This window comes from Schistocerca piceifrons, chromosome 3, assembly GCF_021461385.2.
Source record: "Schistocerca piceifrons isolate TAMUIC-IGC-003096 chromosome 3, iqSchPice1.1, whole genome shotgun sequence".
Taxonomy (NCBI): domain Eukaryota; kingdom Metazoa; phylum Arthropoda; class Insecta; order Orthoptera; family Acrididae; genus Schistocerca; species Schistocerca piceifrons.
The window spans coordinates 155,107,062-155,114,634 of record NC_060140.1 but is presented as its reverse complement, the minus strand read 5'-3'; the positions used below and the strand labels follow the sequence as shown (position 1 = coordinate 155,114,634).

General features: G+C 41.1%; 2 non-coding genes across 2 annotated transcripts; both read left to right on the top strand.

The window, feature by feature from the left end:
- Positions 1 to 6,913: 6,913 nt before the first annotated feature.
- On the top strand, positions 6,914 to 6,988 carry Trnal-caa. Its single transcript has one exon. It is a non-coding gene; the product is annotated as a tRNA-Leu (tRNA).
- Positions 6,989 to 7,214: 226 nt separating this feature from the next.
- On the top strand, positions 7,215 to 7,289 carry Trnal-caa. The gene has a single exon. It is a non-coding gene; the product is annotated as a tRNA-Leu (tRNA).
- Positions 7,290 to 7,573: the final 284 nt, after the last annotated feature.

Below are 7,573 nucleotides of genomic sequence, written 5' to 3'. Positions count from 1 at the left end.
AATTTGGTGTTATTAATATATCTTTCTCTGCTTTCAAAAACAGCCATAATTTTACAAATATTTCTTCATCAGACAATGTCAAAATATTTTGCTTCTTATATTCAGATATACTCATCATAGGTTACTTTGAACTGCAAGACACAGTTCCTGGATTGACTCCATGTGATAAGGATTGATTTGTTTAGCTTAATTAAATAATTTAAATGTGTAATTTCGTTAAGATTGCGTCTAAAACACTTTGATTGAAGCCATGAATTTATTTTTCATGAAATGTTTATTGTGCTGACAGCTTGTAAATGCAATAAAATACATGATGGGAATGCAAGTGACAGTAAATAAATCGAAGAGTGAAAATATTTTATCTATAGAGTAATCTAATTTACAGCAACTAGAAAGCATATTAATTGAATTGGTAGCTATAAGATATAAAAAAACAAATTCGAGATATCTTTGTAATTTTAATTTTGCTGCAGTCTTGAGCAATTTTAGTTTAGTTAGAAAATGTCCAGTGAATTCCTGAAGGGCTTTACGAAAGCTAAGGTAATTATCATTTTCTTTTTGCCAGAATGTATTCTGTTTTTATATAGTTCATTGTTATCTCGGTGATAAATGTTGTCTGTGCTATGAATCTTCAGTTTCTCCAAATACTTGCTCTAAACATCTTCTGATTTTTCTTACATCAATAATAAATTGATGTGATGTTTAATTTTTGGCCTTTTTTCGAATTTTGCCTGAGCCATTCTAACAAAATTTGTGTGCCATTTAATGATCATTAAAGCGAATACATAAATGAGGGCGATCAGGTGATCAAAGATGTTAATTTGTAATATTTTTCGTATTTCCACAGAGGATAACCTTTCACATATTTGTAAAGAATGAGAAGAAAGACCACCATAAAAATGTATATTAATAAGCAAGTTTCTTGTGCTTGTGGAAAATATATTTCAGATCGCTATTGCAAGAAGCATTTGAAAATAGTTTCCTGTGATGAACACTCTAAACTTCTGTTATCACTGAAAAATGATGACAGTGATGATTCAACAAAAAAACAGGTTGTGAAGAAATTATAGGTTACAGGTGTTTTTAATTAAATCCTACAGTTAGAGACAACCTCCCTGGTAGAAGTAACATTTGTTACAAGATCTTATGAGTGAATGAAAATTCAACAATCGGCTGGTATACTATTACAATAATAAGAAACACACCACTGCTTCTGTCAACAGTTATTCATATGAGGAGGCAGCTAATGCAGGCATCCAAAAACTACACTATAGCGATGGACAGATGTGTTACCTTACTGTTAGGCGACTCGTAGATAGAGATTATGAATGAAATTTTTTTCATAATACAAGTGGTACATAGCAAATTTTTACGCAGTCTTCATATATGATTAGAGCCTTAAATTCGTACTAATCAAATGCTGACGTTTACCCATTTCTTTTCATATTTGTTTAACTTGACAGATTAGGACGTCTTTCATTGGGACTAGCGATTTACTCGTGCAGTATTTCTTTAAAATCGTGGTTACCTCAAAAGGACAATAGTTTTAATCTGGTAAATAGTAATGTAGTGGCATTCATAAAACAAAAAGTGATATCAATACAAGTCATGACAATGAGTACAACAGTACTGACCAAGAACACTAGCATTACTTCCTCTACTTCTGCTGTTGTTGCTAGTGATAACAATAACAGGGCTAGTCGCATATTGAAAATGCCTTAACGGGCGTACAAATGTGTATTTTCTTATAGAAAATTCTGATGAAGAGGAATTTAGGTGGACTGCACCCCTTAAAATGAGGAAAAACTAGTCAGAAACTTCTCTGCTAGGGGATAATGAGTGTGTACAAAGGCAGATATTTTTGTTGCATTAGTAGATATGTCATTAATTGACTTTAGATGTTGGTTCTTATTCAGTTCTCTGATATGTTGAAGGAGGTCATACCAGATTGTGTTTCGTTCTAATGAAAAGGCATCCAAAAAGTAACGAAACAGAAAGGCTTTTGCTCTGACCGGAAGGACCGCTGCAGACATGCTGTACAGCTACCAGCCTTAAACTTGGAGGAGTGATACCAGGGAGAGTGTATTCACTTATTTAAGACGATATACGAGACAGAGCGTATGCAAATTTCAGCATTTATCCGCACACAGCCAGGATAGCTGTTCATGAGATGCTGAAATATGATAAAAAGTCGAACGTCACCGTTATATAATTGCAGGCGTTCATCATCAGTCGAAGATACCGTCAACTTTATTGTGAAAATCCTTGCAAAAGACACAGATATAACGATAAATAATATCCTCATACCTGTGGTATTCGAATAGGACAGCAATGATGACACAATTGTCTGACAATGTCTGAAATACAGGAACTACAGTGAAGAGCCAAAGAAACTGGGATACCTACCTAATACCGTGTAGGGCTCCCGTGAGCACGCGTAAGTGCCGCAACACGACCTAGCTTGGACTCCACTAATGTCTGAAGTAATACTGGAGGGAAGTGACATTCCTGCAGGGCTGTCCATAAGTCTGTAAGAGTACAAGGGGGGGGGGGGGGAGATCTCGTCTTAATGGCATGTTGGTAGGCATCCCAGATATGCTCAATGCTGCTCATGTCTGGTGAGTCTGGCGACTGGCAGAAGTGCTTAAATTCAGAAGAGTGTTTCTGGAGTCACTTTGTAGAGATTCTAGACGTGTGGGGTGTCGCTTTGTCCTGCTGGAATTTCCCAACCCCGTCGGAATGCACAATCAACATGAATGGATGCAGGTGATCAGACAGGATGCTTAAGTGCGTGTCACCCGTCAGAGTCGTATCTAGACGTATCAGCGGTCCCATGTCACTCCAGCAGCACACACCCCACACTATTACAGAACCTCCACCAACTTGAACAGTCCCCTGCTGACACGCAGGGTCCATGGATATATGACGTTGTCTCCATTCCCGTACACGTACATCCACTCGATACAATGTGAAACGACACTCGTCTGAACCGGCAATGCGTTTGCAGTCATTAACCAGCAAATGTCAGTGTCGACAGGCCCAGGCAAGACGTAAAGGTTTGTGCAGTGCAGTCATCACGAGTACACGAGTCGGCCTTCGGCTCTGAAAGCCCATATCGACGATGTTTAGTTGAATGTTTCTCACGCAGACACTTTCTGATGGCCCAGCACTGAAATCTGCAACAATTTGCCGAAGGGTAGCACTTCTGTCACGTTGAACCATTCTGTTCAGTCGTCCTTGGTTCCTTTCTAGGAAGATTATTTTCCGGCCTCTGCCATGAGGGAGATTTGATGTTTTATCGGATTCGTTATATTCACGGTACACTCGTGAAATGGTCGTACGGGAAAATCCACACCTCATCGCTACCTCGGAGATGCTGTGTCCTATCGCCCGTGCGCCGAGAATAACACCATGTTCAAACTCACTTAAATCTTGATAACCTGCCATTGTAGCAGTAGTAATCGATCTAACAACTACGCCAGACACTTGTTATATTGGCGTTGCCGACTGTACCGCTGTATTCTGTCTGTTTACATATCCCTGCATTTGAATACACATGCCTATACCAGTTTCTTTGGCACTTCAGTGTACATAAGTATGCTCTTAGATGTATCTCCTCACGATGTCCAGTTTTCTTTAAATCAATCACTTAATGGTTAGCAAATGAGTAGTCTCTTGTAACAAATTATGTGTGAAAAAGGACGTTCTATTTGAAACTTCCTGGCAGATTAAAACTGTGTGCCGGACCGAGACTCGAACTCGGGAGTTTTGCCTTTCGCGGGCAAGTGCTCTACCAACTGAGCTACCCAAGCACACAGAGTGCTGTCCGGCACACAGTTTTAATCTACCAGGAAGTTTCACATCAGCGCACACTCCGCCACAGAGTGATAATCTCATTCTGGACGTTCTATTTCTCTGTGCACTTAATGCCACAAAGCTTTGCTGCCGTCGTCACGGCAGTAGTCGGTGCTAAACGCTACTAATAATGCATCTCTAATTCAATTAGTGACGAGTAAATGACTTCATGCAACACCGACAAGCGAAGTGGTACTCGTATCTCCTTAGTTTTTCGTAGACAAGTACCTTTCTCCAGTCTTTTCTCCTCAGAGTAGCACTTGCTCTCCTACATCCTCAGTCACTGGGAAGCAGCCCAATCGCTGTCTTCCTCTACAGGTTTTACCCTCTATAGTTACTCTTACCACGGCGAACTCATACTAAACTAATGTAGATTACAATTTCACTAAAAATCATCAAAAGTAAATCAGCCCTCTGTTTATTGAATTATTTAATATTCAAAAATTGACCAGACCATTTGAAATTCGAGACGGATTAAGCTGTCACATACTATAAAGCCGAAGGTAACCCACATAGTTGGAAATATGATTATTGAACGGCGGACTTGAATGCATGTTCCCATTGATCTTCTTCTATCAATCTGGGAATCGAAGTTGAAATCCTCTCCTTGCGACCTCTAGTCATTCTGCTCGCTATTTTTCAAATAAACCGAGCGGAGTATACGTGACTCTGCGTTTGTAATTACAGTTCTTGAGACAGAGACATCTAAAAACATTAATGCACCGGAAATTGGCTCACCGACGGACAACAGACAGATCTCTTATTGGCAGTACATGGGGGCGGAAACGTGGGGACACGGTCGACGCTGCATGCTGCTGAAAGTTCGTCAGGAGTTGGTATGTCTGATCCATAGCACTCAGACTTGCATCCAGATGTTTTAACGGGATTATCGTTTCCCTCAGGCATTACAGGAATATTTTGCTTATTGTTTTTGCGTAAATCAGTGGTTTAACTGTCTGACTTGATACTCTCTTTCCGCACTGAAGGAAGCGGTCGTAGTAAATGTTTGATGGTGTTTTTCTCGCTGTTTAAGATGCCGCAAAAGTGTTTTTTCATCATTCTCCTATAGATTGCCGCTCTAACTGTCTGATTTAATAAATTTTCTTGGTGCACTGACACATGATGTTGTCGGTCTGCTGCAAGCATCCCCATTTCGAATAAGGGCTTTCGTAATAGACATGTTGTGCTTGCCTTATATTGAAAATCGATGTACTCTTTTAATTTATCACGTTAGATTCCACCGATGAGCACATAGGCAGCATTAATTGCAAATCCAGATTGATCACTGAGCCACTTCGGCTTATTATTTTCAATGAATCAGTCGGTATTTGCCTGTCAGTTTTATTTTATTCATTCGTTTCGCACTGCCGTGATTTCGGCTTTATAGCTATGAACAAGTGGAAACGTAAAAAAAGGCCATTAATATCCGGCAGGCCTGAATGACACGTCGTCATCGAAGTATAGGATACTTAATGACTTTTTCCCTTTAAGCGGATAATGACTATAAACCCAAAATAGCGATAGCATGGATTAAAGGAACAATAATAGACTTACATGCAAATGGCGACAAATTCATTAAAAAACTGCAATATCCAACGAAGGAAAAATCATTACGTCGTTTTATGTTGAACCAGCATATCTATTGTCTCTTTGCAATGCATTTTGTTTCGTATGTTTCCCTATGCCAGTAACACGCTAATAAAATATCCCTCCAATGAATTTCATGTTATTCGGAACTGTAACAGACTGTAGTACCTCAAACGTCCCTTCCATATTTGAAGTGTGCTACTGTGATCTGTTCTTCACAACTTATTTAGTATTCACGGCATGATTTTTTTTTCATGGGTGTGACGTTATTTCAAGTTACGTTCCTTGCTCAGTGTACTTCCATATAAAAGCACATGGCGTGTTATTCGTCAACAAATTGTACCGTCCCATCTCGAGAATAATTAGTTGTTTCACAAGGCTGACATATCACTGTCGGCAAACCCGTGTTCCATTACCTTAACCTGAAACTAACGTGATGATACCTTTTATTCCTTTTTTTAAAATTATTTCACTGAATTGCTGAGTAGACTGCTTATTAATCCAGCTTGTCAATCTTTTCTCCCTTTTTTGATGTATGTGAAACAAACGGTAGCACGCAACGTGAACACTTTGCTTTTAACAATATTTGGTTATCTAATTTAAAGTTTGTAATTACGGTGCTTATGATAAGTAGAAGCCGATATGGATGAACATCATCTTGCTTTCCGAAGAAAGTCATCATGCAAAGCTAAATTGGCCCTATTATTTATCACGTATAATTGATTTAGGAGTAGCAAAACGGTGTTGACAATACTGAGTGGAGAACCCTCCTTGAAAATCGGAAGTATCCATGGAGATGAAATACAAGTTGCGAAAGCTCGTCTACAACTATTTTCAGCAACCATGTCAAAGGAAAAGAGGAGAAAGCAGTCGCTGAAAAGTGAATGAGTCAGTTAGCCAATGTGTAAATTGAACAAGCACTGAAGAAATTTTGAAAAGGGGTTAAAGCCCAAAGATACTAAATAAACTCTAAAGCTTTGAAACTTCCTGGCAGATTAAAACTGTGCGCCCGACCGACACTCAAACTCGGGACCTTTGCCTTACGCGGGCAAGTGCTCTACCAACTGAGCTACCGAGTGCTGCATGGTTCGCAGGAGAGCTTCTGTAAAGTTTGGAAGGTAGGAGGCGAGATACTGGCAGAAGTAAAGCTGTGAGTACCGGGCATGAGTCGTGCTTGGGTAGCTCAGTTGGTAGAGCACTTGCCGCGAAAGGCAAAGGTCCCGAGTTCGAGTCCCGGTCGGACACACAGTTTTAATCTGCCAGGAAGTTTCATATCAGCGCACACTCCGCTGCAGAGTGAAAATCTCATTCTGGAAACATCCCCCAGGCCGTGGCTAAGCCATGTCTCCGCTATATCCTTTCTTTCAGGAGTGCTAGTTCTGCATGGTTCGCAGGAGAGCTTCTGTAAAGTTTGGAAGGTCGGAGGCGAGATACTGGCAGAAGTAAAGCTGTGAGTGCCGGCCGTGAGTCGTGCTTCGGTAGCTCAGTTGGTAGAGCACTTGCCCGCAAAAGGCAAAGGTCCCGAGTTCGAGTCTCGGTCGGGCACACAGTTTTAATCCGCCAGGAAGTTTCATACAAGCGCACACTCCGCTGCAGAGTGAAAATCTCATTCTGGAAACATCCCCCAGGCTGTGGCTAAGCCATGTCTGCGCTATATCCTTTCTTTCAGGTGTGCTAGCTTTGCATGGTTCGCAGGAGAGCTTCTGTAAAGTTTGGAAGGTAGGAGGCGAGATACTGGCAGAAGTAAAGCTGTGAGTGCCGGCCGTGAGTCGTGCTTCGGTAGCTCAGTTGGTAGAGCACTTGCCCGCAAAAGGCAAAGGTCCCGAGTTCGAGTCTCGGTCGGGCACACAGTTTTAATCCGCCAGGAAGTTTCATACAAGCGCACACTCCGCTGCAGAGTGAAAATCTCATTCTGGAAACATCCCCCAGGCTGTGGCTAAGCCATGTCTGCGCTATATCCTTTCTTTCAGGTGTGCTAGCTTTGCATGGTTCGCAGGAGAGCTTCTGTAAAGTTTGGAAGGTAGGAGGCGAGATACTGGCAGAAGTAAAGCTGTGAGTACCGGGCTTGAGTCGTGCTTCGGTAGCTCAGTTGGTAGAGCACTTGCCCGCGAAAGGCAAAGGTCCCGAGTTC